Raw genomic sequence first — 14234 nt, 5'->3', positions numbered from 1 at the left:
AGGATCTGCCACTCTTGAGCCATTGACAACAGGAGATATATCTCATTCAGGAAGAACCTAAGTCCCATACCTCCTATCTCTAGGAGAAGGTTTGTATTTTCAAGAGGACGTTTCCAAACTGGCAGTAAGACTTAAGTCAGATCTGGAAGGTACATGAAATGGTCCCGAGACAGGGAGACACTTTTACTTTGGTTAAATGAGGGGCTGTAGCCACAAAATGAAATGTTTTGTGCAGTATCTGCACTCTCAGCTCTGCTGTGTTTCTCACATTTCTTCTCTGCTCCAGGATGGATGCAGACACTTGGACTGCCCAAGCTAGACCCTGTGGTTGAGGCCACCTTGTTCTGGGGGGAAGGAGAAGGCTTCATCTAAAAGGTTGTCTGCTGTGCCGTCTTTGGGTTCAGGGAACACACCCCAGCATGTTTTATTAGTTAGGAGAGATATAACCCATGTGATCAACTGCTCTGCTGTGGGGCAGAAATAATGCTCACCATGCACCTGAGATATGAGTTGTTTGCAAGGATGCATCTGCAGTTAAGCTGGAAGTTGCAGCTTGTGACAAATGGCAATCAATATGCAGAGATACTCCATTTCTTTGGAAAAAAAATTAAAAATCTTCTCAGGAATTTTAAAAGGTCAGTGACTTTGTCCTTCCTAAAAATAAGCAAGACAAACTCACTCCTAAAGGAAGCACATTTAATTGGTGGGAATATTTATAGGTTACATCTTCAAAGTAACAATTTTTCCAAATATCCAGGAGCTGCAACTGTCTCTATGCAAGCTAAAATGGTTGAAATGTGACCTTTGCATGGCTGTGTGCTGTCCTCAGAGAACTAAAGGAGGTAGGCAGAGACTTAAGCATGAGGACATTGCCCTTCCTGCTGCCTCACCAGTGAGTATTCCATAAGATTAGCACAGAATGTCTGAATATGAATAGATAATATATTGCAATCTAGCACATAGATTAATGTGCCAACCACCAGGTTGTCATCTGTCCAAATACTCAGACTTTCATGTCACTTCTGAGGTCTGAATTTTCTATCTGTAGGAAAAAATATTTGTTCTGTTTATATTTAGAGGTATATGAAGAGGTGGTTGAAATTTTGTTGATGTATTACATTTATTTGAATGAAACCAATACACTCTTGGTGCCACATCATCATGCTTGACATGAACAATGTCATATCAGGACTTCAACTTGACTTCTCGTATGTTTCATGGTATGAAACTGGTGGTATGTAAAAGAGAGCACATTCCAGAAAAAGCAAATAAAGCTATCAGGTGGTGGTGAAGTTTGTCTTGTTCTAATCTCTGGCCTTCGAAAAGTGAAGCAAAATTATTTTCTGAAGATGTACCACAAGACCACTGAAGAATAGTAAGGTTATTCTGAGGCTTTAAACTGTTTTTCTTTGGAAACTCTCAATTCTTTTGGGACCAATTATTGCTAGAAATTAAATCTAAGTGGATTAAAATTGCCTTGATGATGCCAACAAAAGAAATGTCTTTATGCAGTTACTGTGTTGCATCATTTCAGAGAGGAAAAAATATAAGATTTTGACTTTGTGTATTTACTCCAAAAAAGAACAATTTATCCAGTTGAAAAGGTTACTTAGAAGATGAAACAACACTAAAAGAGCACTTGGGGAGCACAGCATGGGGGTTACTGTACATGCTGTGGCACTGGTGACCTGGAAGAACAGGAGCCTCCACAATGCCTGCCTGTTTCTAACAGGGATTCTCAGTCATGCTCAGAGCACAGTCAGCTTCACAAAAGGATCAACTTTGCTATCTAAAGCATAAGACAGTCTCTTGCATTTTATAGCTAAGAAGACAGATTCCTGAAACAAGCTTTTCCATAACCCCTCCTCAATGAACATTGCATTTTAGGGCATCTACTACTTCCCAAGAGACTGAAACATCTCTCACTGCCTAGGCTCCCCTTTGACACAGCCAGAACCCCTTCTAAATCCCACAGGACCTACAACCATGACGACAATGCTGCCATGGGTTATGGTGACTAACCTAAATACCATACAATCACAACCACAATACTACCATGGGTTATGGTGACTAACCTGCAGGTTGTTCCTCAGCTGGCTGCCAGAAGGAGGTTTGTGTCCTGCTAAGCTGTCACACACCTGGTGCCTCTGTCAGCAGGGTGTCCCCAGCACCCGGCCATCCACTGCTTCAGGACCTCAGCCAGGGACTTTGGAGGTCACAGAGAAGCAGCAGGACAGACCTTGTGCTTTCAGATGCTCTTTTACTGAAACTATCAACGAAGCCTAAATCATTACAATCCCTAACAATGACTGGAACTGATTAAAGGGCATTTTACAGAAGGTTCCTCCCTGGGTACACTGTGATCGTGTTTCGCCGGGAGCAGCCAGCTTCTCTGCTACTTCAGCTGGCCAAAGGTTAGCACGTCAATGTGAACAAAGTCCAGCTGTAGTTCATGGTTAAAAGGCTAAAGCCACTCTGGCTCTAGCAGTAAAGCTGCTGTGACACTGAAAACACACACATAGAAACTACTCTAAAATTTGGAAGGGGAGAGAGTGCATTTCGGCACAGAAGACAAACAAGGTTTGCTGCTGTAACTGTGCAAACGGGCAATAATAGAGTCATTGTCATTGCCTGAGTTAATTTCCCTGTTTGCACATCCTAACACTTGCATGCCCTTCCTGGTTTTGCTGAATGTGTGGTGTTCCCATCCTGGTTTCCTAAAAATGGTCCCACACCCTGCCCCTGCAGAGCCTACAAACTTGTGGCATGTCTTCCAGTCTTTCATCTCCTCATTCCCACTTGTGGATCTCTGCACCAGGGGCAGTCAAGCCACTCATGGGTGGGGAGAGGTCTCAGGGAGTTCATGCAGCCTTGGGAAAGCCAGGACTAACTCTGAGATTACATTTGTATGAAGCTGAGGGAGAAGCAGTCAGAGCTGAGCTTTTCCCCAGTGCTGTATGGGGAGGCAGTGGCCAGCAGGGCTGTACAAGGTGCAGGTGATGGCACCCATGGCTTCAGCAGCCACACAGCCTGCAGGACAGGGGAGAGGCTGGGAGGATGGGAATTGCTGGGAACCTGGACTAAAGCTGGAATTTCTCTATAATCCTACAGTGGTATTGTAGAAAAGCAGACTTAGCAAGTTGTGTTAGTCATAGATCAGCCTGCTATAATGATTTTAAATCCTTCAGTCCTTGTCTGTCAAACACGCCAAGATAAGTACAAACTAAACATGCTCAAGAGCCTTTGAAGACTGTATGGGTGCCTAAATACTGGGCTTGGGAGGTCTGACTTTAATTATTCATGTCTTAAAACAGCAACATATAAAAAACCAGTTCTGTTCAAACACAAACTTGAATCACTCACATATTGCCCAGGTCACAGAAACTTTATCGAAAAAAGTACACAGTAACATTCTAACCCTGAGTAAAAATCAATTTTCTGAGACTATGATGTACTTTATTTCATTAGGCATAATTTTTAATTTAATCTAGACTTAAAGAAACATATTCCAGAAGAGCTTATAATGAAACAAGGAAGAAACACTGAGGACAGGTAGAAATCTGAAGAGCAGAGGATATCTTCTGATAAGGATGTATAAGGGAACAATCCCATTGCTTGTCTGCCTGTTGGTTTGGAAACCTCTGACAGCTAAGGTACTGCATGCTTCTGTGCCTTTATTTCAGCAGAGGGAAAACACATTTTATTTATTATCCCATTATAGGGCTTTGTTTCTGATGTCCTTACACTCAAAAGCAGTAAAAGCACCAAAACAACACACTGTTCAATATCAACAGTGCTCTTGTTTCTCATCAGAACAGGGAAGTCAGTGCTTCCTCAGCTGCACAGACAGAGTGAATATAATTATATGTTTAGACTGGGATTATCAAAGAAAAAAAGGAACAGTGTGAAAGCAGGGCAAATTTATGATAGCAGCAAAACCTGTTAGGAGTTTCTCTAAGTGCCTGTCAAGCTACGAGCACAATGTTTTATAAAAACTCAGTGTCAGTTCTTAGCTCAGAAAAAGGAACCAACAGATGCAGATGTGGCATGGGGAAAAGAAATACATTGCATTTCAGTGCAGAGTGGCACACAAGCGCCCCAACTTTTGTAGCTGGGAGAGAAGTTACTGCTGGCATCTCACAACTCAGATAGGTTCTCTGCCCTGTTTTGCAGCAGTTCTTTCTCTTGGTTTGGCCCATAAATTACGTTCTGGACATGAAAGTTCAATAGAAACTTAGTTCTTAAAAGGACATTTTTTGGTTCTAATCATGTATGCTCTGCACCAAAACTGTGTACAGTCTCAACAGGCCATAACATAAGCACATCACCTGGACTTTAGCTTTCATATCTTGAGGAGGAGCTGCAGAAACTCCCTTCTGAACAAGGATCACTTATACTCCTAGGAGGAGATTCCTGGTGAAGGAAGGACTTGCCCACTGCCTGTGCTGCACCTCCATTTGACCTGTGAGACAGCAGGGCATGGTACATGTGTGCTGTCCTTTCCCAGCCAATGGACCCCTCTGCTCTCTCTTAGATCCTCTTTTAGAGAGAATCAGCCAATTCTTCCTGACCAAAGCCTAAATGTGGCTCCAGGGACAGACAATGGATCAGCTAGTGCCAGGAATAGCTGCCTGGGCTCATGCAGCAGAATCTTCCAAGAGCATTGTTGCACTCCCAGGTGACCCTGTGTGACCCTGAGCTCTGGTCAAATGCACATCTTCAGTTTCATGACACCTCTCTGCTATACTTCAGGAGCTGACAGCAAACAAAAAGCATATGAGAAATTCTAACTATGCTTAGAACTAGGAGGGCCATCACATGTACTAGAGAAGACGTGGGATACCTGTTATATGGATGAGCCAGCCTGCTCCAGAGAGGTTAGCAAGCCACCCCCAGCTTCTGGCACAAATAATACATTGATAGAAATTTAAATTAATAAACTGTCTGCTACCTACTTTTATTTTCCTTGAACAACACAGCATAGTTAGTAAATGTAAGTGAAAACTGTTGGTTACAAAAGTTACTCTAAACAAAAACAATATCTAGGAGGCAAAATAAATTTGGAAGTCTGAGGTGCAAGCTGCACATGTTTAGTGTCATACCTCCAAATGACTTTCTGTGATTCTACTGAAACCTGCCAGGAAAAACCTACCCTGGGGTCAGGTGAGGCAAAATTTATTTTCCTTCTGGTTTCTCAGAAGTGGAGTTGTTGTATGAAATGTGGGCCTATAATTAAAAGGTTATTTCATTTATAAATGTGCAGAAACTTGCATCTAGCATTGGACCAATTAGAGGATGCTGTAAACACTCCTATGTCTGCCCCCCTCTCATAGGCATTTGCACTGCAAGTGGTGAAAAAAACCCCACACAAATGGAAATGGCATCTTCCCCTGGGAGGAGACAGGCAAGCAGAGGATAGAGAGGCACATCATGGCACAGCCTGTGCTGACAGCCTTAAATCACCAAACAGGAATGAAATACTGTGCCATTACACCCAACTTGCACAGAAAGCATCTCACTGCTAGCAGGTGAATGGGAAAGTCATATTTCACAACCAGATTTCAGCAAGGAGGTCATGCTTTGAAGATGAGAGGCTGTGCAAAAGAAACAGGCTATTTTTAAAAGTGAAGCCCAAAGCTTGGAGAAAACCTGTTAAAAGGTAGCCGCCAGCACAGCTGTGTTTATGGGTCTATTCAACCAGACAGCTGGCTCATAGAACTTGAGTGCAAGCAATGATTCAACATCATGACCCAAGCAAGAAACTGGAACACTCCAGAAACAATCTTGGCAAGGGTTCATTTAATGAGTCAGAGTGTCCTGTTATCTGATGGCATGCTTTTACATGGGGGGAGCTATTTTAATTGCTGTGTAATAATCTGAGAAGCTGCAAAGGGTTGAATGCTTCCCCCTTCAGTACCTGCCCAGTCAATGTCCATCATGGTTGTGCATTGTGTCCTCCTCAGCAAGGCAAAACTGCTCCCTCTCCACTGGACCCATCTGGTCATGGGCCAGGGCATGGAGTCACCCTGCCCATGCCCTCCAGACAGCTGGGACTGTGGCCTGGGCTGCAGCTCTCCTGTCCTTTCCTCTGAACTTTCCTTGTTTTTATGGCTGGGGAAAGGGTCCCATCCTCCTGGTGTTTGTGTCTGTTCTTTTTCACATGAGCACCAAGAAGAATAAATGAGAAATAGAGCATGTTCAGGAATCAGAAATAAATCATATTTGAAAGCAGAAGAGATGATTCAGATGGGTACATTTGTTCTGGTGATGGTTTCCATAAAAAACCACCTTCCAGCCTCTTTACTCAGTCCCACATTAATTTTCCAAAAAGCCCCCAGCAAAACCCAAATATTTGACCCTTTTGATCTGTTACTGATAGAACTGACAGGAGAATTATAGACACTATGAATTAACCATATGACTAAAAACTGCCAGTCCCAGATATTTTTATAAGCAAACAGGAAAATCTATTTCATGTAAGAAAACCACCAATGTAATATGTTAATCTGAGATGTCAAAAAGCTGCTCTCACAGCTAAAAATATTTAACACTTGTAAAGTTGCTTAATTAGAAAAAAACAGTGTGGTTTTGTTTTTTTTTTTGATCAGGAGAAAGTTAGATCTGGAATGGTCAAATGCCAATTGCTGAACTATATGCAATCGCTTTTCTGTCAGGAATTGCCGTAATCTCTAATACCAAAACTCCACCTGCAGATATAGGAATATTGATTATTAACTGCCTTCCAGGGTCAAGGTGATCAGAGGGATTAAAGAGGAGAAGCAGAGGGATTGCTTGCACATCTGTTTGTCAGGTCCTTGCATGTGCTCCCCTCACACAAACTCACAGATCTTGCTTGCTAACAGCCTGAAGGACAAAAAGCAGAGAGGTTTCCAGTGCCTGCTGTCTTGACACAGAAACTAATCCACAAGATAGAATAACTCTTTTTAAAATTGCTAGCAGTTCACTCACAGAAACATAATATTAACATTAAATAATTTACATAATTTCAACTCTGGAAAACCTGAGTTTAAACAAAACAGCAAAATCCCTGGAACTGGATTGGACAAGCAGGAAAAAAAAAAAAAGAGGAGACACAGATCCTATCTTCCATAGCCTGGCATTTTAGCACAACTCTATTCCAAAAAATTTACTTCCTATAAAACCTGTAAAAATCTGTCCTCTTGAGAATAACCTTCCTGCCCCCTTCCTCCCTGCCCCCACCTTTCTGTTTAATGTACCTTTATGGCATATTCAAGAACAAAACAATCATGCCTCAAAGTTCAGCACCGTTATCAAATTAAGTGCCAGTTAATAACTTGCCAAGGAGAGCAGTCCTGGACTCTGGACACAAAGTCTAGGGAGGTCACTGGAGTGTCCTACATAGCCAGGGCTAATGGAGATCTGCACCATGAAGTTCTGTTACGTGGTGCTAGCACAGAGTCCCTTCACTTCATCCGGTAGGAGTTTAAGAAGGCTGCTCATCACCATAAGGAAAGAGAGGGAAGAATTCTTGAAAGGATGAGTTTATCAGTTTTGCTATTGTCCATCAGAAATTATAAAATTTGACTAAGAATGATTATTATGTGTGTTTTTGAAATAATTCCTTCTTGACCTGTTTTTAACCTAGTTCTTTAGTTTTCCACAAAACAAAGCTCTAATTAGACTCCTGATGCAGTAAAATATCTAAGCAAGTGCAAGCAGTTTCATCACATTAACACAATTATGCTGTGTCTAAAACTACATATGTGCTGTTGGGGGTGGATCCTCTCTGCATCTCCCAAGGTGTAGCCATAAGTCAGTAAACTTCCTACCACTGTGGTTAATGAACAGAAGAGTTTCACTGTCTTTTCACACTGCCCTAAAGACACTCCCAAGTAATTCAACAATTCCTTTATTGAAACTTCCTTCTTTAAATGCAAATGAAGAGCAGAGCTGAGCCTACAGTGTTGAATGAACATAAATTTAAATGCCTTAACCGGATTTAATTTCCATGCCTTCCCTCTTCTGTTAGGAAGATGTGTCATCACAAAGTTTAAAAGAAATCTCTCTATATATCCTCTTTCTATTTACAGAGGGCTGCTCACCTTTCCATTTCCCACTTTTAAGATGAACTAAAAAGAAACACATTCTTCATTGAAACATGTCCTTTACACCTGTGCAGAAAGCAGTCACTTTGAAAAATGCTCAGTTGCAGACATGTACATATTCCAGTTAGTGAAAGTCATAGCATTTGTTTCCAACATCAACACTAACTTCCCATTTACATCAAAATATTCTGCAGCACAAAATGCAGTACTCTTAGAGTGAAAAACTTAGCATATAGAACAGTACCATATTCAACAGCTGTGCATGACTCTAGCTTTAATGTGGACTATCTCTTATTATGGTGGTAGTACAGAATCATAGTGGTGGTTTTCACTGTGGCTGATGAGAAAGAAATTTTCTTCAGCCTCATTGGAGCAACTGCACAACACAAAATGGATCAAGAGAGTCTGACTTTTGTTCAGGGTGAAACCCCATTAGGGCTTTGAGGAAGAGGACTGTAGCCTGTTGAGCCTGTCAAAATAGATTTGCAGTGGATGTACTGGCCATTCCCCTCATCTCTGGATTGTGAAAAGGAGGAGCCTGTTGCCTGTTGTCAAGAAGACAGGCTTGTTTAGGCCCTTTATATTGCTCCTCAGCACTCTAGTCCTGGATCTCCAGCCAAATGACACCTTTCTGCTATGGGGTGTGATACATTCCTGAAACAGGCAGCTGGTCATCAGCCCATCTTACTGCTCCCCCACTCCCTTCTCCCACCATCTCCCTGCTTGTTTCTGTGACGTTGCTCCCTTCCATGGAATTTTTCTCAATGTTGTCCTGATACAGGACAGGTGTCCAGAGCCCTTTTCCTGCCTTTCAGCCTTCTCTCAACCAAGGGCAGCAGGGTTCCCAGGCCCACCACCATATCAAGTCCTTTCCACAGAGATCTCTGGATCAGTGGTGCTCATTTGGATAGATGTACTCGATCATCTCCCACTCTCCCCTACGATATTGGTTTTGCAGGCACTGTAGTATGATAATGTCAGCATTACTCAATTTCAAACAGTGTCCCCTCTGCTGAGAGATTCCCACCTGACTGCTGATGCAGAGCTAAGCTTTGCACTTCTATACTGATTGACAAGAAATTGTAATAAAAATGTTGAGTAGATGAAAATATAGGAATTTATAGAATGGGGTCCATAGGCACATCCTACGAATTTTTTGGTACTGCAGCCTGTTTGTCCCTGGCAATCCATTCAGAGCTATCCCTGAGGTTATGTCCATATAATGACCCAGGCATGCATTGCCCTTTCAGACTTACTCATGAGAACAGTCCCTTCAGTATGTGGGATGTAATTGCAATGTAGGTCCCCAGGATAAAGTTAACAGGTATAAACCTGCCACCAGATAGAGGAGGGTTTGCAGAATCAAGATTTTATTTATTATTCCAGTTGATTAACATCAGTGGAGCAAATAATCTTGCAAAATTCATCCTGAAGAAGCCTATCCTCACATTTTCTATTGTTAAGTCCTTAGTTTCAGGTTTATAAAATTGTCTGCCCATACAGAGCTGATTACAGGTGTGGTTTGATCATTTCTGGGAATCATTCAAGGAAGAGCTTCATGATAGAGTGGCTGTGACTTGGAGAAGCATGAACAAGAGTGCCATAAATGAGGGTAGCAAAAGCTGTTTCTGTGCATTACAGAATATTTACTGAACAATGTTCCTTTTAAAGCATCCCAAATTTTTCATGTGAAAGTATTCTGTTCGGTAAAGCTTATCATGATCCCAGCTAACAGTTTGTTTCAGGGCTGTTGTGGGGGCTGTTTCCAGTTGAGGTAACAGAGACTTCCCAGAGGAAAGAAGAGCAAGATGTGCAATTTTTCTGGAGACCATTAAAAACTACAGTGCTGCTAAAGTACAGCAGCATTTTGTCTGATAGTGTCTTCACAGGAGGTAGGAAAGACTGGAATAATGACTGTTTTCTGTAGTTCTTCAAGAGGGATGAGAAGCTTGTAGGGGCTGACTCTTCACGCAAAACCAAAAAAGATTTGGTTTGAACAATGCATTAAATTTTTAATCCAAATACTCATTAGATGCAAGAGATACAATCTGATGACCTCTCAAAGCTGCTTCTTTCAAAATACAAAGGTTCAATGGCACTATGGCACTTTTGCTCAGTGTCTTTTTACTTTTCACCCTTACAGCCTGGGAGTTGCAGGGAGTCAGAATACTGTGCTATGAGAGGTAAGCCTTGCTTTAGTTCAGCCATTAAAAAACATCTATGCACAATTATTTGTTATTGCTTCTACTTCTGCCTTCCAATGTGCAAGCAAATGGTGTTTGATACTGACAGCTGTTTAATGCTGGAATTAAAGGGAAACATTGTGGCCCAGCACCAGGGAGGGGAAGGCAGAACTGCCATTCATCTGGACAGATATGCTTGATCATCAACTCTGTACTGCACTCTGATCTGCGCAACTCCTGACTTCGGAGGAAATAAAAGGTCTGAAAGTTATTGCAGGAAGCAAAAATTGCATAAAGAAATATCACTGAAAGCACACATTGCAAAGAAGGAAAAACTAAATCAAGATCTAAGCACTCATTCCTCTTTGGCACCATTGGGAACCACATATACATGCATGCAGCACAAAATAATTTTTGTAATTAAAATAATTAAAGTTACTTCATTTTATGGAATTTGTATTTCACATTCAGCTGTAATTCATGGGTTAACTTTGTGTTATTTTAGCAAAATTGAAAAGCTGAGGTTTTAATGCATCACTAGTACTTATGCTCAGCTAGAAATGTGCAAAGGTAAGTTTGCTTGTCTCTAATCACTGTCTTTTAATGTTTTCATTTTACCTGATAATTTCATTCACTGCAACAGAAAGAGGAGAGTCAGCTTATTGTCTCAAAATATGCTTCTTCAATTGGCTCTGAAAAAATAAATAGCTTCCCCCAGAAAACTCTTACTCCTATAAAAGAAAGTGTCCCCAAGTAAGATTTACACTTCTGCCTTAAGGAAATAAACTACTGAAATGTCAGTGTTTTAAATTGCTCCCAGAGTGACACACAGAGCTTTTTCTGGTCGTGTGGGTCATGTACAAGTAGACTTCTATAGAAAAGATTGTCCAATATTTAGAAAGAAAAGCCAAAAGCTTTTTTTTTATAGAAGGAATGAGTCTTCTGCCAGAGGCTGCAGAGCACTTGCTCTCCCGCCCCAAGCATCTGCAGTGGCCATAATCAGCTGCCACACAGCTGTCAGGGGGAAAAAAGGTAACTACAAAGTTGTCATTTGGGGTAGGCTCTTAGACAAAGAGGTCCAACACAGCAAGACACAAGTAACCCATCTGACCCAGGGGATTTGTTATCAACATCTTTGTAAGGGGGAATCTCACCAGAGGTGTGATAGCTGCTACACAAACAAGTGCAGTAAGGAAATGCAAGCCACCAGAACGAGCCTCCGGTGCAGGAGGTCTCTGGAAACAGGGCCTGGATGCTCCTCTTGGCACCCTCCCAGTGCCAGCCCTGTCACTCACCCACAGAGAGCAGGGACTGAGGCTATCCCAGCCTCCAGAGGGGCACTGCTCACCCTGTGGGGCCCTGGCAAGCATGGGCAAGCTGGGAAATGCTGACACTTTCCGGGGAGGAGACAGCAGAGTTTTGCAATGCCCATGCTGCAATCCTGGCTGCATGAAGGTTTTTCTTAGGCAGGTTTTCTTTTTTTGCCATTCGAATATCTGGCCCTGACATTGGGAGCATCATTCCCAAAGTATCTGAAGAGATCATTTCCACTTAATATGCCCATTTAACATGGTAATTTCTGGTTCAAATATAAATTAGAAATTTAAAATAGCAGCATTATGTGAACTTTGTGAGATCCAGAACATTTTATTTCATATAGGTTTAGCATTAATGCCTGTGTCACAGGAACTGCCTTCAAGGCTGAAGAGAGAGTTGTTTTTAAGCAGCAACTGTATAACTAGCCCAGTCTAAACTCTAGCCTCAGTCTGTTTTGCCTTGTATGTCCAGAAAAAGGTTTTGCAGAGCAGATTGTCCTCGTGATCCCTGTGCAGCCCTGCTCCTTTCAGTCTATGTACACAGGTTCAGCCAACTGAAACTTTGTAAACAGCTCAGCTGAAAATCAAGCACAGGGGATGAAACCGGTTTGCTTCATTGATATGTTACTATTTACCGAAACAATTTAAATTGTTCACAATTTACAGATTGTCATGGCTCCCTTATCTGGAAAGTTGTCTCAAACAGGACCTAAACACTGAGCAGGTTTTGTCTGTGAACTGTCAGATACGATTTTACCACTTTTTTTTTGTTTTGTTTTTTTTTTTTGTTTTTTTTTTTTTTTTTTTTTTTGTTTTTTTTTGTTTTTTTATTTTTGGTTTTTTTTTTTTTTTGTTACTGCAAAAGAAACTTTTACAACAGTCCAAATTTACTGTCAAACATTGTTCCTGGGAGGAGAGGGCAAGAATCCCACAACACTGTGAAACAGATGAAAATCACAGGTTTTAATCAAAGTCATGCTTTATGTCTACAAATTCACCAGCAGACTGAAACTATGATGCAGCCTTTACTAAAATTTTATTGAATCATATTTCAGTCCTTTAAAGCAGCCTTTTGTGGGAATCCAGTTGCTTTGTTCTCCAGCAACCTTTCCTTGCACTTTTCTCTAGGAGTTTTAGTACTGCTAAGAGTTGGAGCCATACTTAGACTACTTTTAATAAAGTAAATGTATTACCACACTCTACTACAACTTTGCACCACAGAGCATGTACTGAGCATAAATATCATGTAGTGTGCAAGCGCAGGTAGCAAACACATCAAGAAAATCTCTGTCACATCAGGAAGGATCTAAACATGAAGCAAGCACAGCCAGGGCCAGACATGGATAAACTGGAAGCAACAGGTTATTTTTGTTTTAAATCTCTTGTATTTTGTTTAGCACACAAAACATACTGATGATAAATCATGAATACAGTCAACACATCATTCACTTCACATTGAGCTGTCTTCAGGATTATTTGACAGTTGCCTGGGGTGTAAAAAGTAATTTCTGAGGAGTCACGATATGTACTTTTATAAAAGTACATCCAGATCAGCAAAGCACCCATGGAGGATGGCTCCTGCATGAATGAGTCAGTTTCCACTGCCTGGCAGAAACTTTGAGTCACTGAGCAAAATTAAAACAATTATTCGAATCCATTCATCTAAACCTGTCTGAGTGGCATATGCATACTAGGAACTTAAATCCTGGCATTTTTTCTGTGCCTAGTGTCCACGTTCCATGCTCCAAACATGGAAATAATCTTTAAAAAATTAGTCACTTTGACTATTTCTGCAAAGCTCAGTCAAAAATCAGCAAGTGTTTTTCAGCATGAGTCACTGCCCACATCCCCGTTGCAATAATTGGATTACACATTTTCATTAAAATCTCTGACTATTATTCCTACTCTTCAGTTAGAAGATGAGCAGAAGTCAGGTTTGGGTTTTATTAGAAGGCAATGACATTTTCAAATGCAATTATGCACTGATTTTGTTTATTTGAAGACACAACAAAATCCAAACTAATCAAGCGTGAGTTAATCAACCCATTATCTAGGCGACCCCGTTCAGCCAACTACAGCTGAAAAAAGCAAACCGCAAAATAGCGAGGCTAACTCCTCTTACTCCTTCCAAGCTTTGGCAAACCCCATAACCCAGCACCACTGCCCTGCTGCCTTTCAAGGCTGGGAAAATGAAAGTGGAAAGGTACCTGTGGAGAAGCTGCGGAGCTCCCGCGGGCACGGCTGCCGTGGGCTCTCGCTGCCTGCCCGGGCAGCGCTGCGCTCCCGGGGCCTCGCCCGCCTGGTCAATGTTTTACCAGGCTGGGAGCAGCCCGTGTGTGTCCCACCCTCCTGGCAAACATCTGGGCCACAAGGCAGCGCCGGGGCCACGGGGCAGAGCCGGGCTGGAAAGGTCGCTCCTCTTCTACCTGCCCTGCTCTCCGCAGGGAAAACAAAGCACTCCAGAAAACGAAAACTTGCTAAGAGGGTGATCTAGGGAAAGCGTGTCGTGGAGGGTAAAAAAAAAAAAGGTACATAAATGGTGCTATTAATAGATAATTTGTGGCAGGTAAGTCATGATAACCTTTCTCTGTATTGTTCTGAGGTTGCAGGCAAGCCTAGGCGTGCCTTGCTGAGGGCTGAGTGAATGC

The 14234-nt window shown here is 41.9% G+C and overlaps 1 protein-coding gene across 2 annotated transcripts in view; it reads right to left on the bottom strand.

Annotated features, from left to right (window-relative positions):
• RBM47 (RNA binding motif protein 47) overlaps window positions 1–13938 on the bottom strand; it is a 39040-nt gene extending 25102 nt beyond the window's left edge. For both annotated transcript variants that reach the window (XM_058803288.1, XM_058803289.1), the window contains exon 1: window positions 13794–13938. The gene's annotated coding sequence lies outside the window, so the exon portion shown is untranslated. The remainder of the gene's footprint in view (window positions 1–13793) is intronic.
• Window positions 13939–14234: the final 296 nt, after the last annotated feature.

This window comes from Ammospiza caudacuta, chromosome 4, assembly GCF_027887145.1.
Source record: "Ammospiza caudacuta isolate bAmmCau1 chromosome 4, bAmmCau1.pri, whole genome shotgun sequence".
In the NCBI taxonomy this organism is placed as follows: Eukaryota; Metazoa; Chordata; class Aves; order Passeriformes; family Passerellidae; genus Ammospiza; species Ammospiza caudacuta.
Note: the sequence above shows the minus strand (reverse complement) of the source record. Positions and strands in the feature narration are given on the sequence as shown.